Consider the following 25,099-nt stretch of genomic DNA (forward strand, 5'->3'; position numbering starts at 1 on the left):
AGTAACGCCCACTCATGCATCAGGTAATAGACATACAGACCTCACTGTTGGTTGTGGATCCTGAAGCAGGCTGTGAACAAGCTTTACTCCATCTTGGCCACAGTCTGAGAGCCCCTGGAGGTGAGCCTACCAAATTTAGTCAGATTGTAGATTCTGTAAGGGCCCTGTAACCGGGCTTCAATCCGTCCCAGCCAGAGACCATGAACATTCTTTCTGGCATAGGGAACTTCAGGAGACACTCCCATCTGTGCCCCCAGAGATCCTAAAAGAGTATTATACTAGGCATCTGTCCCGATCCAGCTGCAATCGTGCAAGCTGGACAACTGGCACAGGGCCCAGCCAACAGAATTTCCCATCTGCAACTGTGGAGATATTGAAAGTGCCCCATATGCAGATCCAGCTTCCTCACAGCCTCAGTGAGCCAGTCTGCCAGCAAGAGATGCTGTCATCTGGTGCTGGAGATCCTGGACCCTTTGCTTGGCTCTAGAACCTCCAGGCATTGTCAGAGATCAGGCCAGTCTGCCTAGGGACTTGATGGGAGACACTATAACTGACACCATAGAAATACAAAGGATTATAAGAGGCTACGATGAACAATTATACGCCAACAAATTGGATAGCCTAGAAAAAATGGATAAATTCCTGGCAACGTGCAACCTACCAAGACTGAATCGTGAAGAATTAGAAGATCCGAGCATATCAATAATGATTAAGGAGATTGAAGCAGTAATCAAAACTCTCCCAACCAGAAAAGCTCAGGACCAAATGCCTTCACTGGGAATTCTACCAAACATCTCGAGAAGAATTATTGCCATCCTTCTCAAATTTTTGTCCAAAAAAAGCTAAAGAGAAGGAAACACACCCAGTCTCATTTTGTGTGGCCAGCATTACCCTGATACCAAAGCGAGATAAGGACACTACAAGAAAAGAAAATTACAGGTTAATATCCCTGATGAAAATATTTGAAAAAATTTTCAACAAATTCCAGCAAATCGAATTCAGCATTACACAGAAAGATCATACACCATGATCAAGTGGAATTTATCCCTGGGATGCAAGGATGGTTCAAGATATACAAATCAATACATGTGATACACCACATTAATAGAATGAGGATAAAAATCATATGATTTTTGCAATATATGCAGAAAAAGTATTTGAGAAAATTCAATGTGTTTTCATTATAAAAGTTCTCAACAAATTGGGAATAAAAGGAACCTACCTCAACATAATAAAGTCCATATGTGAGAAACCCATAGCTAACATCATACTCAACAGTGAAAAGCTAAAATCTCACTCTCCCCACTCCTATTCAACATAAGACTAGAAGTCCTAGCAGAGCAATTAGGAAAGTAAAATGAATAAAAGTCACCCAAATTGGAAAGAAAAAAGTAAAATTATCTGTTTGCGGATGATGTGATTTATACAAAACAGTATTGTACTGGTATGAAAACAGATACATAGACCAATGGAACAGAATAGAGAGCTCAGAAATAAACCTCTGCATATACAATTAGCTAATATTTGGCAAGGGAACTTTGAATACTAAATGGGGAAAAGACAATCTTTCCAATAAATGGTGTTGGAAAAACTGGACAAGCACATGCAAAAGAGTGAAGTTAGACTCCTATTTTACACCACTCACAAAAGTTAACTTAAAATGGATTGAAAACTTAAACAGAAGAAGTGAAACCATAAAACTCCTAGAAGAACACACAGGGCAAAATTCCTTGACAAGGGTCTTGGCAATGTTTTTCTGAATATGACACAAAAACAAAAGCAAACAAAGGAAAAATAATCAAATGGGACTAATGAACGTAAAATCTTCTGTACAGCAAAAGAAACAGTCAACAGAATAAAGAGGCAATCTATGGAATGGGAGAAAATATTTGCAAACCATATATCAGGTAATGAGTTAATATCTAAAATATATAAGTAACTCACACAATTCAATAGCAAATAATAATAATAATAATAACCCAGTCAAAAAACGGGTAAAGAAACTGAATAGACATTTTTCCAATGAAGGCATACAAACGTCCAACAGGTACATGAAAAGATGCTGAATATCACCAATCATCAGGGAATGCAAATTGAAACCAAAATGAAGTATCATCTTGTACCTATTAGAATGGCTATTATCAAAAAGACAAGAGATAACAAGTGCTGTCAAGGATGTGGAGAAAATGGAACACTTGTGCACTGTTGGTGGGAATGTAAATTGGTACAGCCACCATGGAAAGCAGTATAGAGCTTCTTTGAAAAGTGAAAATAGAACTAGCCCACTACTGGGTAAATATCTGAAGGAAAGGAAATCAGGATCCCAAGAGATTCTGCATCACCATGTTCATTACATTCACTGTAGTATTATTCACAATATCCAAGAAGTGGAAACAACTTCTTGATGGATAAATGGATAAAGAAAATGGATATACATATATATACAATGGAAAATGGATATACATATATATACAATGGAATAATATTCAGCAATGAGAAAGAAGGAAATCCCGCCATTTACGATGAGATGGGTGGAACTTTAGGGCATTATCCTAAGTGAAGTAAGTCTGGCAGAGAAAGATAAATACTACCTGATCTGACTTATATGGGAAATCTAAAAAAAACCTCTTAGAAACAGAGTAAGGATGGTGGTTGCCAGGGGCTAAGGGTGGGGAAAATGGGGAGATGTTGGTCACAGAGTACAAACTTCCAGTTTTAAGATGAGTAAGTCCTGAGGATCTAATGTACAGCATAGTGACTATAGTTAACATGCTGTATCATATGCTTGAAAGTTGCTAACAGAGTAGATCTTACATGTTCTCACCAAAAAAAAAAAAAAAAATGTAATTGTGATGTAATGGATGTATTAACTAACTTTATTTTGGTAATCATTTGTAATATGTAAATGTACCAAATCATCATGTAGTACACTTTAAACTTACACAATATTCTATGAAAATTATATCTCAATAAAGCAGGAAAAAAATAAAATTGAATTTTACATAAACAGTGAATAATTGTTTAGTATAAGTATGCCTCAAATATATGACTGTTTGTCTGAAATTCAAATTTAACTGGGAGGAAAATGACATGGGCAGGCCCTGCTCCCTCTGAAGTTCTATGAGGGAATCTTTCCTTCTCTCTTCTACTTTTTGCTGATTCTAGATGTTCCTCGGCTTGTGGCAGCATAACTCCAATTTCTCCCTCCCTCTTTGTGCAACCTTCTTCCCTCAGGTGTATGTCTCTTTGTATCTCTCAATTTCCCTCTCTTTATAAAGACGCCAGTCATTGGATTTAGGGCCCACCTTAATCCAGTATGACTTCATCTTAACTTGATTCCATCTGCAAAGATCCCATCTCCAAATGAGATCACAAACAGCTCTCAGGGTTGAAGACTTAACATACGTTTTCGAGAAACACAATTCAACCCACAGCAAGCAGTTTTATGTCTTTTCATCATCAACTCTTGTGTGTGAATTAAGGTGTCTGATTCTTTTTTTAACGCCCTTCCTTTCCTGGGTCTCAAATCCCAATATCTTGTCACTTTTACTTTACAGTCTAACAAAATTGAAGCCTGTCTAATTCCTTGAATACATCATTGTCTCTCACATGATTGTTCATGGACTGGAGCGTTCTGCTCTCTTCATGTGACAATTCTCTAGTTGTTTTGCACATCTTAGCACCACCATCACTTTCTTTAATCTGCTGGGCAAAACTGAATGTCCTTTCTCCTTTGTTCTCTTTATACCATACACAAATATCTCCACTAAGTCAATTATCAGACCTTATACTTAGCATTTGTTTACATTTTTCTTTCTCTAAGAAACTGTAGGTTATTTAAAATCAAACATCATGTTTATCACTCATGAATAGTTATTGAATAAATTAATGGATTAATACGTGACTGAATAAGTGGACTAACGACCCATGCTAGTGTCTAAAGGAATCCAAATAAGTGAGGACTGCTAGATATCAACATGCAAATTGATAAAAAGAGTGAAGACCACCAAAAATATCCGATCTTTAAAACAACTTGTTTTCGGCCTCCTCCTCTGGCTAAAATAGACAATATATAAGGCGATCCTTACTCCTTAGGTTCATTTGTTTTTAGGAGGTAGATAAAATTATTCTGATGAATCATCATTGTGTATCCACTCATATTATTTAATTATGAAATAAGCCAATAAAAAAACTTGCTTAGCTGATGTAATTACTGCAGGTTTGGTGCTCAAGATGGAAAAACATAACCTGGTAGTTGTGCTTGCTCTGTTTTAGGATGCACAGAGAAAAATACACTGGGGACCCTGTTCTATTTTATGTTGAGTGGCACATATCATGATTTAAAAAATTTTGGGATAAGACTAAATATTATGTTTGTACCTACTGGGAACATTTGCTTATTACCAAAGACACAGCTGAAACATTTCACTGAAACTTTAATGATAGTTTCAGAAGACACTGTCAAGAAAAGCATACCACTGGGCCCTATTATCCATAAGGACAGTAGGCTGGGGTTTAGGAAAACAAGTTGAGAACATAATAAAACCTTTTAAAAGCAGTTTATATCAGTACGTCACAGTAATACAACACCAAATATGAGTAGGGGAGGAAGGTAATTACATTTTATTTTGCTATCTACATGCTATTTCATTCATAATTGTACGCTCATAATTGTTTTGTGGTTATGAGCAAGAATCCAGCAATTATAAGCATGTTAGTGAAAAAAGCATTAAGTGGAGTACCGAAGTCACCAGATAAATATATACATACATATATACATATGTACAGACATATGTATATAAATACAAAAATAAGCAAGCTAGCCAGTTAGCAGAGAGTGAAGTATAATAGAGCGTCAATAGAATTGGGAGAATCTATCTCAAATTTTTACTTTATTTCTTTTTCTCCCTCGCTTCCTTCCTTCTTCTCTCCCATCATTCCTTCCTTTCCTTTTTTTTTTTTTCAGTTCCATGTCTTCTCAGCTACAGATCACCAGCTATAATTCAGGAGAATGTAATCTGGAAGCATTTACTCTGGCTCACTCTTCACTATCATGACCCTTCTCTAAATGAGATTATATCTCGGCTATGACAACCCTTTGGAGCTACCAGTGAGAGTACTTTTTCTCTCTCCCCAATTTTGAAAGAATTAGATCCCTTTTCAGACTCAAAACTTTCAAAAGGCTCAATATTAGTAACATATAATTCAATGATCCAAAGTCCTTCTAAATCCTATATCCCTAGCAAAATTATGAGAGAAAACTAACAACTATAACAGCGACAAAACCATCGGCAGCAACAGCCAGGGTAACAGTGAGTTGGTCCCTGGAAACCACTGAAATCATGTACCTGCTCATTGTCAATATTCTTTGAGAATTGTTAGATAACCAGTATATGGTTGATCCATAGAATCCTATGTACTCAAAACTTTTAAAGCAACTAGGCAACTATGCATTTTTCACTCATAAATAGCATGTTTTATACTATTTTAAAAATATACAAATAAAAAATCCAGGGCCTTTCTGATCTGAAAATCTTTATACATTACGTTGTCTCATAATTGTTCTTGTTTCCTGTATTGCGTTCTTTGACATGCAAAAACTATTCTCGTGAACACAGAAATCAGGACATGACCTGTGTCTGTGTTGGAAGAAGGTTTACTTTACACGCATTTATATTAGATCAAGAAGGAAGTGGGTTTTTGTGGATGACATTTAAAGGCATATCACAAAAATAGATTTCTGAGGTAGAATTTAGGCTTCACATTTCTCCTTCAGTCTATAAACCCTACACACAAGTCTTCTCTTATTGGGATATAAGACAGAGGTGAACTTTCTTATTAAAGGGCTTTTTAAGCATCATTCCCAGTGAAATAGCCAAAGCAAAAGCAAATAAAGAATTAAGCCTTTTAATAAAAATGGAATAGATTCTAATTGTATTTACTTTGCTACAGCATGAAAAACACATGGTGTGACCAGAATGGGAAAGCAGGAAATTTTAGAATTGTAGTTAGAATAATTGTTGGATGTGCCTAGTTCAGATGACCACCCAGAAGGAATCTTCTTTTCACTCTCTTTATACAATGTCACCCTGCCACTGATAATACACTCACAGCAAGGACGAACTCACTATTTTTTTGCTGAGGAAGATTGGCCCTGAGGTAACATGTGTTGCCAATCTTCCTCTTTTTTTTTCTTGAGGAAGATTAGCCCTGAGCTAACATCTATGCCAATCTTCCTGCATTTTATATGTGGGTCACCACTGCAGCATGGATGACGAGTGGTGTAGGTCTGCGCCTAGGATCCAAACCCAGGCCTCCAAAGTGGAGCACGCCAAACCCAACAACTATGCCACAGGGCCGGTCCCCAGGAAGAAGTTACCTTTTACAAGGGTGCCCATCTAACAAAGAATGGACTTGCGAAACTTTTGAAATTTCTTACCATGTAGTTATTCGATCTATATATACCTAGAGTGGCACTGTGTGAAGCAGTTAAGAACATGAGTTCTTGATCCAGAGAAATTGAATTTAATCTCTACTGTGGCTTTTACTAGCTCTATGACCTCAGGAAACTTTCCATCATCTCTGTGCCTCATTAACTTCCTCTTTAAAATGTGACAATAATAGCACCTACCGTATAGGGTCATTCTGTAGGGTGTTAAATGTCAAGCACTCTGACCAGTGCCTGACACATATTAAGCATTATATGAGCCTTAGGTTTTCATATTTATTTATTTATTTTTCATTGAGCATCTCCTATGTGCCAGGCATTGTCCTAGGCATGAGGATATAATACATATCAAAAAAAAAATCCCTGCCTCATGAAATGTAGTTTCTAATTTAAGCAATTGTGACAGAACCTAAGTGTTTATTCACCAAACCTCTCTGCTCTTCCTTCTTCTTTTTTTTTTTTTTAAAGATTTTATTTTTTTCCTTTTTCTCCCCAAAGCCCCCCGGTACATAGTTGTATATTCTTCGTTGTGGGTCCTTCTAGTTGTGGCATGTGGGACGCCACATCAGCGTGGTTTGATGAGCAGTGCCACGTCCATGCCCAGGATTTGAACCAATGAAACACTGGGCCATCTGCATTGGAGCGCATGAACTTAACCACTCAGCCACAGGGCCAGCCCCTCTGCTCCTCCTTCTTGACAGACAGCTGAACTACATATCCTAATCTTCCTTACAGTGATGTCTATCCACAGGACTGAGTTCTAGCAAAAGGATTGTGCTAGCTACATTGTGCTAGCAAAAGGAAATGTTGTGTACTATTTCCACCTATGGCTCATATATTTCCCACATACCACCCATTCTCTCTTCTATTGCCTGCTGGAGAAGGTAGGATGAACCAGAAAGCCACCTATCAAAGATGTCACTCTTGGTTTCTGAATGACTGTGTGGAGCAGACCCCCAGTCCCATCTCCCTGCTGCCACTAACCTTCAGACTTTGTACAAATAGGAAAACTATCTACTATTGTGTTATGCTGCTAAAATAGCAAGGCTTATCTCTTACAGCCTTTCGCATTACTTCAATTAAGATGAAGAGAAGAAGTAAATAAATGTGTAGCATCATATCGGCTAATGCTAAGTGCTTGGCAGAAAAGTGGAGTAGGGAAAGGGAGTGGGAAGTGGAGGGGAGTTGTCAAAGTCCTCACTTAGAAGGGAACATCTGAAGCAAAGTTTCAGTACATAAAGTAGAGAGACACATGCAGAGCTATTGAAAGAGCATTCCAGGCAAGAGCATCACAAGAGCAAAGACCCTGGGGTGGGAATGTGCTTGAGACTTCACAAGAAAACCAGTGTGGGCTGGAGTTGTGTAGCAAATGAGTTTAGAGGCAACCAGGGGGACAGACGAGTAAGATTTGAGACCATGATAAAGACTGTAGATTTTACTGGATGATTTTCAATAGAGAGATGACACAATGTAATTTACATTTTAAAATAATCATTCTAGCTCCCAGGTAGAGGTCGGGTTAGGGGAAAAAAGGAAAGCTGAGATCTTATGAAGCTGTTACAGTCATTTTGAACACAACAAAATGGTGGCACCAAGTCTTCTCAGGTCATTGTTTCGAATTCTTAGATCTTTGTCCATTCATCATATAACAAAATTTATAGATCATTCACCATCCTGATTACTCCTCCCCTAGAAGCACTTGAATTTGGCACCATCTTTTAAAAATTCAGGCAGAATTAAACACCATTCTTCACACACACTCCGCAACTTATACCTTCCTAAGGTTGGACGTTGCACTGTTGCATAATTCATCAAACTATGAAAATCTTGTTTTATATTTTCTATCCTTAAACCCTACCACATTCATTTCTCATTTCTGCAATTGATACTTTTTAAAATGCTTTCTAAAATTCTTTTTAAACAGAGCTAGTGCAACTTACCTGTTGACTGTATTTTCCATGTGAACGTGTGGCTATTTGGAAACTTAGCTTGACTTCTTTCTATCATCATAATTTAGTCCAGGCCTCGAAAGAACATGTTATAAAGGGAGTAACTAAGTTTGATGTAAAAAACAGTTTCTATAGTCAAATATGTTTTGGAATCATTGAACTAGACAAAGTTAATCAGATCCCATTCTTATAGGGCAGTTCAGAGAATTTGACATGGTTTTATGCATCATGACTCTCCATGAGGTGAGCTATGCGGAGTATTTATCAAATTTAATTGACTACAGAAGTCCGTCCTCCCCTTTCTTCGGCTTTTATAGACCATTTCATGGAATAGTTAAGTCGCACTAGCTCTGTTTAAAAAGAACTTTAAAAAGCATTTTAAATTTAAAGTTCTGCTTAATACATTCTACTGACTTCTGGCAGACAGCAGTTTTAAATAAATTTTAATCTGAAATAATCCCAAAGCAGCAACCTGTATGATCAAAAGCATAACTGAAACGGATATAAGAACTACCACTCAGCTCGTGCGCTCTCACTAACCTCATTCCTCGGAAACCTTCTCTTGATAATATTCCCATGATGAAACAATTTGGGAAGTAATTTTTAAAATAGCAATGACTCTGGAGAAATACTGAATATCATCTAAAATTTCTCCACCGGTCTGTATAGCATTTACATGAACCACTCCTATTTACCTTCATTAAAAATAAAATTTGGGAGAGGCTGATGGAAAAAAGTTTGTACTATTTCTGGCCACTAGATTACAAAGAAAGAGGTTTCTGATGTTATAGGTTTGCAGTAGAGCAGAGATGTGACTCACGCAGTTACTTAGGGGCCCCCAGAAAGCCATAGATGAACGCTGTTTCTGGATGTTTGTGGTCATCATTTTCTTATTCCCGTTTCAAGATAAGTAACCAGGTACAAAGGACCAGAGGGTGTTTTTCACACCTTTTCCTCCTCTTTATTGAGGTAGACTTCACAGCTCAAGTGTGACAGGTAGTGTTTCGGTACACCGGAGTCCTCCCAGGAACATATTATCTAACTCTGTAGGAGCTGGAGGCTTCAGATGGGTTCAGGATTGATAGACACCACTTTGCCATGAGCAATCTCTCTGTAGTCAGAGAAGAAGGTAGTGTCAGATATGCTATATTTTCTCTGGAAATTCTCTAGTAGTTGTCACAGACTACAGAATCCCTTATCTTTCCACAATTTAATGAACATAGCATGAATTTTAGAATAAAAAACAGCTCCAACTCCACATCTGTTAGTTGGGAAAAGTGCTTAATGTATGTGGATCTGTTTTTTGGGTCTTTAAAATGGGCAAACAAAACAAAACAACCTACTTCGTGGGGCTATTGTGCGAATTAATGTGATTTAAAATTTGTAATATTCTAGAGAGTAAGTCCAGCAGAGAAGGTACCTTGCCTGTATTTTTCTCTGCCTTACTCCAAGGTCCTAGAACAGTATCTTGCATAAAATATTCACCAAATATATATTTTTTAATTGTATTGATTGCACATACTTTGTGTACTGAAGCTCTTTTTGTTATCACAGGCCCCAACATAAACAAGATGACCAGTGATATGATATGGCTTTTAGCAAAAACTTTTTATTTATCATAAGGTACTAATTTTAATATTGGAAGTGTTATAGGTGACCAATTGGACAAATAGAAGTTATTAATTGTAATTATATTTATTGTCTTCTTTTTTTGTGAACTTTCCCTAAAAAGCAATAGTGAAGGGTAACTCCATGTTTTGGACAATTATAAAATTTAAAGGGGATTTTAGTACTTTGAGTAAAAAAGAAAACAGGCATTTACTTGGAAATTTGACATATGATTCCAAGAGAGTAAAAAACTAAAGGTGACATGGGTTTATGACTTTTGTCACTCTTACTTATGGTGTTTTAAAATGAATAACTGGAAATTTTATTTAAGAAACAATTTTATTAAAATTACTTATATTTTCTATTGGTCTAGTATATTCCAATTATTCTAAGTAAGTCTCCACTTCATCCTCCCTCCCATCCTGCCCAGGCACACAGTTATTTCTACTTGTATACTATTTTCCAACATACAAAACTAATAGGTAAAAGAAACTATGTGTGTAGAATTCTGATTTCTCTTCTGTTCCCGTGGACAGAAACATGAGAAGTTCACTATTGGACCAGTACAGAGTTCAAGTGTTGGTTAGAATTGTTTGCATTCTATTACTATAGGAAACGGGGAAGAATTAGAAAATAACAGTATTGGTTTAGGATGTAACCATACACCTATTTTTACCCACCTAACTTGTTGAAAACTGCTCTTCTCCAAATACACTGCAATTAAGGGATGTGTGTGTATGTGGTTGGGGATAGAGTAAATTGGGATGAGGGATAGATAGAATTGTAAAGCTACATTTTTTTGATTATTTATCTCCATTATAATATAGCATATACGTAAATATAAAATATAATAAATACAACAAGAGTAGTCCTAATAACTTATTGTTTGCTTACTATGTGCAGGCACTCTGACAAGTACATTGCTACACGCTCTCATTTAAGCCTCCCAATACCACAACATAGAAATTTTACCTTTTTTTTTTTTTTTTTTTACGAAAAAGGAAATTGTAGATCAGAGTAGTTCACTAAGGTGTGTAATATCATGATGATACGGCATAGCAGAGGTGGGGTTAAATCTCAGGCATGTTTATTCTTATTCCCTTTCACTAAAAATAAATGAAGTTGATCTTTCCTAAATACAGAAGAGCAAAGAAAGGAAACAAAAATTAAATTTCAAAAGCCACAAAAGAAGACCATATGATGACATCTATGGTGGGAGAAGATTTGAACGTCAAGATTCTACCAGTAGGGATCAACTCACAAATCCATATATTCTTGTGAGATATAGACCATTCTGGTGGTGGATACAGCACAAAATTAAGGAAACTTTGAGCTCGCCCAGGCTCAGCTGCAAGTTGTCTGCTGGTGTCACAGAATCCAAGGCTGTTGAAAGGAAACTTGACTGTTTAAAACCCTGAAACCAAGTAATGTCTGATGTTCCTCATTTCTTTTCTCACTTAAAATATATGACCTATAAAAAACTTTTAAATTTATATTAATTTTGTTGCCTTATCTTCTTGCAGAGTTCAAAAGACAGAAGCAAAGAGAGCCATCACAGTTGATACACCACTTTTCATATCTCATCTAGCCTTTGCCTGAGTGACTGAAAGGTTGGGGTTCAATTGTAAGAAGAAATATAAATTAACGTTCTTTGTACTTGGAAAATATTGGGATGGCATTGAATATTTGAGGCTTAACATGGAGTCTTTTCTGAGGTTTTCTTTGTCAATTATAGCTCAGTGTTATGCTTTAGATTTTGATAGAGATTATATTACAAGTGTTTTTTTTTTAAACATGACAATGAAATCATTCTAAAGAAAATGTAGCAAAGCTTGTCTGCATCTAAGCCATATGGTTGAAAAATTCAAGAGTATTATTATGCAAAATTAACCATCTTCAGCTTGATTCCCAATATATTAATGCATAAATTTGGAGCAAATTTAAGTCTTGAAAATTTAATTTAAGCATTTAAAAAAGTAAAGGCTCATACATTATAAATCAGTGAGGGAAATACCTCTAACTCAACACAGAAATAGGTGAAGATGAAGAACCAATTGATAGAAAAATAAAGACAAAACATTCAAAAACTTATGAAAAAGTATGCAGCATCCCTATTGTAAAGAAGCAAGTAATAATGAAATACTGGCTTTATCTATCAGTTTTGTAATTTTCTTTTGAATGTGATCATTAAAGCCTCCGTTCAAAGCACATTTCCAGAGAGACCAGTTGTATTTAAAGTGGCTCTCTTTTCCCAGTTATTGTCTATTTTATTACTCCATCTATATACTACATATTGCTAATCACACTATGTAATTTCCCTTTTATATCTATCTTTCTATCTGTCTAGCCTTCCATCCATCCATCCATCCATCTTTTTATATATCCATCTCTCCATTTACCCTCCTATTTTTCTTTATTGCCTATCTTTTGCCAAATAGAACGTGGGCTCCATAAGCTCAGCAATGACATTTCTCTTACTTGTCATCCCATCTCTTCCCTAGAATAATGTCTGAAACTTAATCGGTGCTCATAAAATTATCATTGAAAGAATGAGTACATGCACAGAATTAAAGAATGTATAGTAAACTGGCTCACTACTGTTAGAAATGCATCTTAGTAGAACCTGGCTTATATATACTTTGACAATTTTGCACAAGAATGAAGCCTTGTGTATAGGGGGTACATAATACAGTAATATTTGTAGTAGCAAAAATCTAGAATTAACCTACATTTATCAATAGGAGACTGGATAAACAAACACCTTGTTATCCACATGGTAAGGATACAATTAACCATTAAAACCAATATGGTTATTTGTATGGAGTGATAAATAAAGTTGTCAAAGTTCTATTTCTTAGCTTTTTTTTAAAGGCAAGATATAGCATGGTTTGTCTATAATACTCCTATTTATTTAAGACTTTTATATATGTGTATAACATTTTACACATACACATATGTGCATATAGATAGATAGAAATAGATAAATGTATAGGAATTAGAAATCTCTAGAAGGAAAAATTATACGTAATATTTACATTTGGAAAGTGTGAGGTCGGGTAAGAAAAGAGACTCCCTTTTAACTTTAGACTTTTTTGGTACTGCTTGAATGTGTCAATATGTTTATGTGGTGTTTTTATAATGATCATGCTGATGATAACAATAAAATAACATCTGAAAAAAGTATAATATAGACCCACATCTGCTATTTAACAAGATATCACACTATGTATTTTTAAATAAAAAAAGCAAGTTGTAGGAAAAAATGTAGTTAAGTAAAAGAAATGCAAGAAATTAAAAGTAAGAAAGAACACACACATATCAATCTTAACTGTCCATTTATAGATCCATGCTAAAGTCTAAAAGATGCTGCAAGAATGTCTCTCAAGAGTTAACCACAATTAATTTTGGAAAAGAAATTGTAAATGAGGATGACAGAGAGATTTTCACGTTTTCTTTATGTTATGTATGATTGAAAATTTTAATAGTGAGAATGTATACACGCATTATGTGTCCACCTCTTGATACTTTGCAAATGAAAGGAACATCCTTAATAAAGTAAGGTGAACTTGAAAGATAAATATTAAATAAGATGTGGGACTTGAAGTTCAAAGTTAGTAAGTTTATGGCTCCAGCCCAAACTGTACACTCTACTCATGCCAGATTACTTCCCTAAATGAGCCAGGCTCCTTTAACTTTCTGGATTTAGGCTCAGCTAGTCTCTCTATCTAGAATTCCCATACTACCTTTTATATTAGGCACACTAATGTCTTTCTCTCTGATCTCTAACACTTCAAGGAAGAATTACGCAGTCCATGTTATGGATTGCTCCAGAATTTATTAAAGTTATCTTTATGTGTTGTTTAGCTTTATAGTCTCTGAGTACCTTGAAGCCAAAGACTTTGTGAGGGATGTCTTGAAGTCCCCAGCTCATTGCAAAGTCTGGTACATAAGTGCTTGGTAATTGTTGATGTGTCTGATTCTTAACTTCAGAGAGAGAGTGAAGACTTTCACGTGAGTATAGCACCTGTGGTCTCTGCTAACAACACTGCCTTGATATTTGTATACTACTTCCTGGTTTGCAGCTCTTACATCATGTTATCACCTTCAAGTATCACCACAAGCCAGAAACATAGGTATTACCACTCTTCACATTTCACTCTTGAAGAAACAGACTTAGCATATTCATTTTCCCACAGGTCCCACAGCTCACAAGTGGCATAGCAGAGCTTGGCTCTCAGGCATTTTAAATACCAAACCACAACCATTTAGTGTAAACATAGGGAAGAAATGACACTGCTAGGTTGTTTTGGAGCCAATGTGCTTCTGGGAGCTTAGACACGGCAACCTTCTGCAGAGATAGAAGCTAGATAGACACCCTCTACCACTGTCACTCTTCTTCCTTATAGGCTTCTTTCCACTTGCAGCAGGGAGGGGGCATACTCACAAATGTCATGTCCACCCCTGCTCCCAACAGCTCAGACCACAGCCAATATGCAACTATACTGCCTCCTCTACCCAAACCCGTGCATAGTAAAGAGACTTGATGATCCAAATCTGTAGCTCCTTCTAATGATTTCAGTGTTATAGAAATAATAATAATAAAATTTAGTTCTTTCCTGCACACACAAGGTCAAAACTTGACATTATGTGACAAATGGAGGAGAAGAGAGAAAGAGGAAAATAGAAAAGCAGTAAGGGAAATGCTTTTCTCAATGTTAATAATAGCTAATATTTACTGAGCATTTACTATGTAATACTTAAAGTGGATAGCATCAAATTATAGAGGTTAAGTGTGTAACCTTAGAAGTCAGACTGCATGGGTTTGACTCTCAGCTCTGAAACTCACTATGAGTCTTGGACAAGTTACTTATTGTTCAGTGCCTCAGCTGTAAAATGAGATTGATGATAATAGCATCTGCCTCACAGGGTTCAGAGTGCCTCACAGTGATGTGGTGTCTGCCAATTTCTATGGTGTAAATACTCGTACCAATGCCTATTACAAGCTATTAACAGTTCAACAAACAGCTCACAAAATTCTCTAATATTTAACAATCGGCTCTCATGAGCCAGAAGGAGATAGCTCCAGAACACCTCCATTGCTATGGTGATGAAGTGTTAGTCTCATAAGCACTGAGAAGAGTGTGCACTATGTTAAGCATTTGTTTTTATTTTTTAAAGAAATATTCGCATTAATTCATCTAATCCTCACATCATTCTAAGAGATTGCTTTAGTTATAAAAGCAAGAGAGATAAATGAGGTAGAAAGAGCTTCAGTGTCTGGCTGCTAAGGATAAAGATGGGACATGAGTAGCCGGCCACACTGTATTTTCCTCTTGCCCGGGTCATCAGGGAATCACGTCCCATTGTACCTATGCAAGAATTTGACTGTGTATGTTCATAAGGTAAAAGTAGAAAATCCTGGTAAAATAACACCCAGTGAAATGCCAATATCAGCTGTAAAGGGCCCTTTGGTCCTAGAGACTTTTCTACCACCTTGGAGGAAAATTGTTTATCACACTCTACAATGAGGAAACCATACTATTATGTATTTCCAAGAATGGAGCAGAAAATAATGACAACTGCCATTCCTTGAGTATTTACTATGTGCTTGACATTTTGTTAACCATTTGAAATGAATCATTTTATGCAATAATCACAGCAACTCCCTAAAGAAGGATTGTTATTGTACCAGTCTGTAGATGAGAATACCGAAGCTCAGAGATGTTAAGTAATTTGTTCAAGGTCACAAAGCTGCTATTAAACATCAGCTCTATTTAATTTGGATACACTGCAAACCATATACTCTACTGCTGTCTATCAAATTCATGAAAACTTGTCAAGGAGTTTAGGATTACATTGATGCTCTTTAGAGGTGAAAGTATTATCAAGAAATTTAAAGTTCACACTAAAGCTTTTTAGGGTTAAGAGTAAGACCAATGTCAGGCCAAAGATAGGAGGCTGAGAGAAATTCATGCCTTCAGTGTGACTGCTGCTTCATTAAAAGTATAGCTATATTTTATTGTCAAAGCCCCTCTACATTGAGTAGGTAGGTGGCTCTGACGCTCGAGGGGAGCAGGGCCATGAATTCTGTGCCTGTCAGAGAAAGTCACATTAGGAGATACCCAAGGGTCGACTGCAGGATACTCTGCATTCTGCTTGGCACCTTCATTGTATTTGGAAAAAAAAAAGAATTAATTGGTTCATTTAGCCATTCATTTAATTCAGCTTTTTATTGTGCACTTCAGTTCTCACGCAAATGAACAGAGACAGTGCAAGAAACAGAATACATTTAATGGGGCTCTCAAAAATAAGCCGTTGTTGCTTCTGTTTCTTTAATAGACACAAATCATTTATTTCCTTCTATAAAACTTCATTATCCAGCAAAAAATAGAGTTTCTTAATAAATGCATATTTTCCCAAAATGGAAAACCGTCTCTCTCTGATACGCAGAGTCATTGAGACTTATTCACAGCATATCCACACACAGCAAGACTGCCCACTGAGTTCTACAAAGCCTGCAAGCATTCTCTGCCTTTTGCATGTTGAGGACATAATATCCTGGGCATGGAACAAAAAATCACAATAAATTAGAAGTAGAAGGGACTTTAGCTCAAAGTAAGTCCAGTCTTCCCATTTTCAAGATAAGGGAATCACTTCTGGCAGAGGTGAGGTGATTAGCCCAGGGTCACGCAATTCATCATTTGAAAACTTAAATCAAGCTCCCCTCTCCCAACTCTAAATATAGCAGTCTCTCTCCTTTACTAGGCTACCTGCTTAATATTGATCACTGCCATGGTCCCACAGACTGACATTCTGGTATGCTTATCATCCAGTCCTTTCCAAAAATGCATGTGCATCTATAAAGAGTCACTGGGCATATTTCTGTTTCCATATAAAATTGCTCCCTTTCCCTTTTGGAAAATACTCTGTACTCCTCCTTTTGATTGAGGTCTTTTGAGACCTGGCCTCGGGGAAGCAGTTTCATTTTTTTATCAAAATCTCCCAAATATAAGCTGGTGGCTGATTTGAGTTTCTATTGATTCTTCTGTTCATGCTTCTTCCCACACGATCATAGATACTGTACTTGCCTCATGTTAAGGATTTTCATCAGCTTAAAAAGCCAATTTAATTAATCTCCTTCTGTTTAACATAAACAAGTCAACCTGATAAAATTTTAGGAGAAAAAGTAAAGCTGGTGTTTTTTCCCTAGGTAATGTGTCAGGTAGGGTTAAGGAAAGATGTTGGCAGGTGATACAGAAGAAGTAATTCATTATGAACAATGGTCTAGATATGTGTGCTCATCTCAAAAGATCAGCACCCCTAAGTGGCCTTCTTTAGAATCACAAGTTGGCACGTTGTACAAGCTAAACATCCCATCTTCTGTGCCAGAGATAGAGCAAGCCTCTATTCTGGGGAACAGATCCAGGTGGTAAAAGTACATGTCACATCCTGGTTGCTTGGGAAATAAGCTGTCATTTCATTTTGAACTTCCTAGCAGTATGAGTTCAGCTTCCTCGGTAGAGATAACATTTGTTTTTCCCAAAGCCATCCATTATTTGCAATGGGGATTCAGTGTTAATTTCACTGCCTGTCAATTAAGCTCATCCCTTAATTTAATTGGGATGTGTATACAAAACATCACAGTGCTAATTCTAGTCCTTAATTCATGCTTAGAATAAGCTACACCCTCTAAGCATTCTTGCCCCCAAACTCTCCATCTCAATTTATTCTGTGGCCAGATTAATCCTCTTTTGTACAGGTTTGATGAGATCTTCCTGTTTCGAAAATCTCTTGGATTCTTACTTACTACAAGACAGAAAGCAAGTTCTTTAACAAAGCAATAACGGCTGTAAACAATCTGAATCAACCCACCTGATCAGCTTTATTTCTTCTACTCCATTTCCATGAATGCTTTATGCCATCTAAAACTTGTCTAGTTGAAACTCAGAGTCAGGATTAAAAGAATGTCTAGCTAGTAGCCTTGTAATAGCCTCTCTCAATCTGACACAAGAGTGCTTATGAGATTCAGGGGATAAAAGGAAATTCATGCCTCACACATACCTAATAGGACATATTTTTTAGAGCCTGTTGAATGAAAGTTAAAAAAAACAATTAAAGAAACATTTGCTGAAAATTAAGCTGGGTACTTTTTATATTTAAACAAAAAATATTAAAAACACAGTTCAACCCTAAACATTTCATACATCTATGAAAAATGAAGAGAATTCAGCTAATAAAAAATGAAGAAAATATATGAAACAATGTGCTATTGACTGAATGTTTGTCCTCCACTCCCAGGCACAAATTCTTATGTTGAAATCTGATCCCCGATGGGATGCTGTTTGGTGAAGGGGCCTTTGGGAGGTAACCAGGTTTGGATGAGGTCATAAGGGTGGAGTTCCCATGACAGATTGGTGCCTTTATAAGAGGCTAAAGAGCCCGGATCTCTCTTTCTGCCATAGGAGGATACAATGAGAAGTTGACGGTCTGCAACCCAGAAGAGGCCTCTCCACCAGAACTTGACTATGCTGCCATCCTGATCTCAGATTTTTAGCCCCCAGAACTGTGCAAAATAAATTTCTGTTTTTCATAAGCCACCCAGTCTATGGTACTTTGTTATGGCAGCTTGAATTGACTGACACAATGGTTTTTAGACACTGGACCATAGACAGCGTAGGAGAGTAATCTCTGAAAGAAGGTAAACAAATGAGGGGATCCCTATAAACATCCTTACTCACCCCTTGGAGAGAGATTCCAGGTCTCTGTGCAAGGAGGAGGAATCTGACCAGAGCCTCTTGTTCCACCTGAGTTCACGAGACAGTGTTTAAAGTTTGAGGGGGCAAAAACGTCTAGAGTTTGAGAGACAGAATACCACAGAGAACAGAGTAGCATAACAGGCCCCAGATATTTGCTGAATTTTCCATGAAAATGATTAGATGAGTACTGATTAGTATACAAGTGTGGGAAAACTAGCAATTCTGGAAAAAGACTCAGCAGAAAAAAGTGGTGGAAAAATCCTTGCTGCTCACACAGGAAGAGGAAAAGTCAAGTTCCCACCATACAGAGTGGGAAGACTTCCTAACAAATGGATCACTGAATAGTGACCTCAGAGGATGTTTCCTCAGAATTGAGATCAAATGAGCTGTAGATTAATGGCTGCTCTGAAACCACTAAATAAATCGTAAAAGGATGTTTTAGAAGAAATTAAGTAGTACCATAACTCAACATCAAAAATATTAGGAGGAACAATAACAGGAAAAATTCAGTTACCACTAACGTCGAGTTTACACTGTCTAGCATCTAATAAAAAATTACCAGTCATGCAAAGAAGTGGAAACATCTGTCCTATAATTAAAAGAAACATCAGTTTACAGAAACAGACCCTGAGTTGACTTAGATAAAAGAATTAATAGACAAAGATGATAAACTGCTATTATAAGTATGCTCCATATATTCAATAAGGTAGATGAAAAGTATGAACACGTTATGTGAGATATAAAAATGACCCAAATTGAATTTCTACAGATAGAAAATATATTGGCTCAGATAAAAATATATACCGGATAGGATTAGAAACAGATTAGACACTCCAGATGCAAATGTAACTTTAAGACATAGAAATAGAAATTATCCAGAATGAAATCCAGATTAAAAAGGATAAAAAAAAAAGCAAGCCAACAGAGCATCAATTAGCTACAAGGCAATTTAAAGAGCCTAATATAAATGTAATGATGCCTCAGAACTGGGAAGCATGGGCAGAAAAAATATCTGTAGAAATAATGACTAAAATTTTTCCAAATTTCGTGAGAACTATACACCCAGCTCAATGAAACCAGAGAAAATTGAAGAAAATAGCACAAAGAAACATCAGAATCATACTCCTTAATACAAGTAAATTTGATAAGCAAAGAAAAAAAACCCTATTACCTATAGAGGAACAAAAGATTTAAAAAAAAAAACAGAGACTTTTATTGGGAAAAATACAAGTCAGAAGAAAGTGGAACAACATCTGTAAAGTACTGATAGGAAGAAAAGAACCCAAAAACCAAAACTTGTTAACTTAGAATCTTGTAACCGGCAAAAATGTATTTCCCAAATGAAGACAAAATAATATCATTTTCAGAAACACAAAACCTGAGACTATACATCAGTATCAAACAGGAACCACAAGATATGTTAAATGAAGTCGGGGGCCTGAGTTCTTTTCCCAATTTTACTTCCACCCATGGAAGCTTAGAGAAGTTGCTTCCTCATTCTGTGCCTCCATTTCTCATCTGTAAAGGGCATTAGCCTTTGTTAAATGCTGTGGTTCTTTTAGGTATGTCCACCCTAATGTCTTTTCTTGACAAACTCCTGTCACTTGAGTTCCAAGGGAAAACTGAAGGCAAGCTTGGGGAGCTTCAGAGATTTTTAAGCAGCATGATATATTAATCAAATAAAGGAGGATTCTTTTTACACAATAGTATGTTAAGAGAAGAAGCAAATGTCATGGGTGGTGACTCAAGCTGATGATTGTCAGATATTCATGATGTAGAACAAAAATGCCAATCTTGACATGGTGAGAACAATTAACTTTATTGTCATCACGATTTTTTCAAATATTTATTCTATTTAAAGTACCTGAGTGGGTTGTATTAAGTATAGAGCTATCTCCATTTTACTTACTGTATCTGTCTCTGCAAACGAATACATACTATCAATAATATTTCAAATTTGTCTCAGTAGGAATACACCTTACATATTCTCTCATGCACACACTACAAAGTTAAGTTCAGTTCAACAAATATTTATTGGATATAAATTGAGGATTTCAATATAGTATATCAGAATGTTATGAGACCAGGATTTTATTTTCAGTACAACCAAATAGCTCCATTGCCAGAAAAAGCCTTATTTTACTTTGCTAAAAGTGTTTTGTCTTCTGCAAAATGAGAAGACTAAATTAGATTATCCTTAAAGTCGCTTCCAGTTATAAACTCCTGTATGCGTCTATGTACTCACAAATGTACCCAAAACTGTGGAGAAATAAACCAGTATAGGACATGTTTTCTATCCTTGAGGAAATTGTGGTCTAATTGAGTAATAAACTGTATAAATATTTAACTTAGAATTAACTACTAAATATTTACTATGTTTAAGGTACTAGGTTTGGTGCTGCTTGAAACAATTAGAATAGGCTGAAACTTCTAGGAAGATATTGTCAGCCAGGAAGTTGAGATTCAGGAAAAAATTTATAGGATGAATGATGTTAAATTGAGGGTATTGTGAGAATGTGTTATCAGAGATGTGGTAAGATTTCAGAGAAAAACTTTAAAAGAATAATATTTTCCCGTATTATGTATACATTTTGTATGTATACTGAGATGATGAATGATGTATATATATATATAAATAGATAAGGCTTATAATAGATAATGTTTACTTAAATCCATTATGTGTGGGGCGAGATATATATCTGTATCTATATCCATATAGGTAGAGACATAATTTAAGTACATCCACACACATTTCTCAAGTAAGCCATTTTAATGAGGAGAAAGAGAAGGAAGGCAGACTCAATGGGATGTTGCAATGCAAATAGTACCCAGATGTTCTCATTTCAAGTCCAAACACTGCAACTAAGTCTCCGATCTCATGCAAGTCTCTTTATATTTCTCAGTGTTGTTAGCTCTAAAATGTGGTGTGTGTGTGGGGGGGGGGGGTGGGGGTAGGTAGACTAGATGAGTTTTAATGTCAGCATGAGTTCTATCACTACATACTGACAATTTGAAATAAGTTAGTGCCAACACAGATTACTGCACTACATGTGTTTCTGCAATAGAGAGATACCCAGCTCCTTTCGGGAGATTCTAATCTGTTTTGGGAACCAAGACATAGATATGAAATTGATACTACAAAGGTAAATATTTAAACTCTCAGTGTATATTTACCTCCATTTGTGTAGCATTTAGATCTGTCTTGTTTTCCAGTGTATTTCTAGTGCACAGAACCAAGTACATTGTAGACATTAACTTCTTACTTAAATGATGTATGAATAAATTCGCAAAAGAACACAGGTTAACTAGTACCGTATTTAGAGCTTTATTGGTTGTTTACTTCTACTGATATAGAATAACACAGGCATATAACAGTTCACATACACTCATTTTTCCATCTTGTCTGATTCATTTGATGGAAACAGTTTCAATTGTTAGTCTATATTCAGATCATAAAAGAAGATTCCACCACTAAATCGTATAACGTGCAAGACTTTGATGTTGCACTAATACTTTTTAAAAAATTGTCATCATTGATCTGTGTCACTGCATCGAAATGCACTGGGGCCATCCTGGCAATCTGGATAAGAGCTAAGATAAGAAAAGTGAAGTGACATTAACTGAAAGGGGAATCATGAGAAGAAGGGAGAGTAGAAGCCACAATATTGTACCTAGTGTTCTTTAAGTATCTTCAAGTTATGAATCTACTTTTTTTTGAGAACATATATGCGCACATATCTTGTGTCTTCACCTCCTTCAACCTTTTGGTTAAAGGTCATGTTTTCAAGGAGGCCTTCCCTGACATTTCTATTTAAAATTGCAATTCCTGTTTTCCCTCCCTGCTTTCCTTTTTTCCATAACACCTTGTCTTCTAGAATATTATGTGAGTTACAAATGTATGTGGATATTATCTTACTCCTTCTACTAGGCTGAGAGCTTTATAAGCGCTGAGCTGTGCCTGTGTTTACATCTGTATCCCCAGCCTTTATGATAATGCCATCCACACAGTAGAATCTCAACCCATATTCAAAATTTCAAATATTCACTGAACTGCACCTTCCACCCCTGCACACCACTGATCACTGTGACAGCTGTGTTTTTATTCATGACCCTTGACTTTGGTCACAGATGATTGGCTTAAAGCAGGTACATTCTCAAAGGTGGCCCAGATTTTTATATTAACTACATAGTATAGAAGGAAAAATAGATATTTTAAAAATCAACACACACAAATAATTGTAAACTGCATTAAAGTGACATGAAATAAAAGTACAACAAAATGTGAGCAAATAATTGTGGGGATGCAGTTTACATTGGGAAGGTCAGAGAAGGTCTTTTGGGAAGAGAAAATTTTGAGTGGAGTCTTGAAAGGTAAGGGGACTGTGAACAGGAGGGATCATCTTTTAATTTTACTTAATGCCTCCTCAACGTTCAGATCAGGGCACACGTGATTTTCTGTGCAAGACTGAACCAAATTCTTCTCATAGCACCACGGACTTCTCCCTCAATGCACTTAACACAGGGACATTTTCCATGTGCCTGTGTGATTATTCAATTAACTCCTGTATTCCCACTCGACTGAAAGCTTTGTAACAGAATGATCTCAGTTCCTGGGATCTCCCAATTTCTGATTTCGTCTGCATGTCTGCACTTCGGTTTCAGGATATAATTCTGAATTTTTATAATACAATTCCTGTTGTTATTATTTATTTTTTCATAAGCTAGCCTAAATGAGTTTCTGTTTGGTACAAACAAGAAGTTTCCATAATATGGTATTTTTCTCTATAAAGACAGTGTTAACGTGAATGATACAGCTTCCATGGGCTTTGCAGACAAGCAAATCAGATTTCAAATCTGTCTTCTAGCATTTAACTGTTGTATCACCTTGGGCCAGTCTTTAAACACCTCTGAGCTCCAATTTCCTAATCTCCAACAGTATGATAATAATGCCTGCCTCAAGGGATATTGTAAGATTAATTAAATGAGTTGTAAATAAAGTATCTACACTGTCTTAGCAAATAGATGAGGCTCATAAAATGGTTAATGAGATGATAAGATAATTGTTAATGCATAATAAGAGAAAGGCAGAGGGGTTTTTATTTACCACATCCATTCAACAGAAACCCGTTGATGACTATTATGTACCAAATCTGTGTCTAGATGACCAGTGGCACAGTCACAACCAGGACAGAAGCCTGTTGCCAAGGTGCAAATCAGTTGACTCCACATGAGAATTACACAGAGATAGGAATTGAAATCAGTTCTATCCCCTGTTACAGAATTGCTGGCCCTTCTCTTCAACAGCCAGGGAGCAATGAAATTTAAGGACCCAAGCTTCTCTTTTTCTGTTATTTTCCTTCCTCTCATGATCCCATTTTATTCTGTGGGTTTTAAATAGTTATCAGAATGGTTAAACAGAGGAAGCAACCATCTAAACATTATTTCTAAAATTTTAATTTAAAGTAAGATGTATATATGAAAAAGAAAAAAGTGGCAGACTTGCCAAATGTTTTATAAGCAGTCCATATTGATCGGGGTATTTCCAATTTTCTTTTGTAGGGAGAAGCAGAAGAAATTATTTTAAAACAAAATGGCACTTCATAGGTCCCAAGACGATTTGCATTTGCAAAAGGAAGTTATAAAAGTGATTCCCTTTAAAATTCTTACATTTTAGTAAGGATGCAGGAGTTTTATTGGCTTGCTAAGATAAATCTAGGCCTGAAAGGACCCACTAAATTCAACACCTGTAAAGACGGAGCTAAGGGCTGGCCGCCAGGGTTCACTAACACTGGCCAGATGGGAACTCACACAGACAGCATGCAAAATGCCAGCCAAATGTCCAGGACAGAGATGTCAATCCTGTCTGCGACATCTAAAACATTCACTGAAATCGCTGCTATAGACAAGAAAGAAGATTCTTCACGTCCCCATGAGGATTGATAATCAGGGAAGGTGTTATTTTGAGCAAGTATCAGAGTTGAACCAACTCCCAGAAGTTAGAGAAGCAAAGGCGGGGGAAAAAATGCAGAAAACAACAAGAACAACAAAAATACCTTTATACAACACATATTGTAAACAGCCTTAACAAAATGCACTAAGAATAGCAAGGTCGAAGAAGGGCCTCGAAACAAATCTGTCAAGACTCAGGGTCATCAAGTTGCGATACAAAATTCCAAGAACATAAAATCAAAGTAACATATTGAGAGGGCTTCTGCCAGTCCACACTCTTCATCAAGAGGTAAAACAAAGTTAGCAAATCATCCTAGCATGGGTTTTACAAGGGAGAAAGAGAGTATGCAGTATGCATTGAGAGTTTATTTTCCAAGAGACAGGAAATT

The 25,099-nt window shown here is 36.4% G+C and overlaps 1 protein-coding gene and 1 long non-coding RNA gene across 10 annotated transcripts in view; one reads left to right on the top strand and one right to left on the bottom strand.

The window, feature by feature from the left end:
- The window catches only part of LOC138916388 (uncharacterized), a 30,729-nt gene extending 12,127 nt beyond the window's left edge, over positions 1–18,602 (top strand). Inside the window, exon 3 of the long non-coding RNA XR_011423619.1 lies at positions 18,468–18,602. This is a non-coding gene — a long non-coding RNA (uncharacterized lncRNA). The remainder of the gene's footprint in view (positions 1–18,467) is intronic.
- The window catches only part of LRRC4C (leucine rich repeat containing 4C), a 1,157,697-nt gene that overhangs the window by 205,501 nt on the left and 927,097 nt on the right, over positions 1–25,099 (bottom strand). The window lies entirely within an intron of this gene.

This window comes from Equus caballus, chromosome 12 (genome assembly GCF_041296265.1).
Source record: "Equus caballus isolate H_3958 breed thoroughbred chromosome 12, TB-T2T, whole genome shotgun sequence".
In the NCBI taxonomy this organism is placed as follows: domain Eukaryota; kingdom Metazoa; phylum Chordata; class Mammalia; order Perissodactyla; family Equidae; genus Equus; species Equus caballus.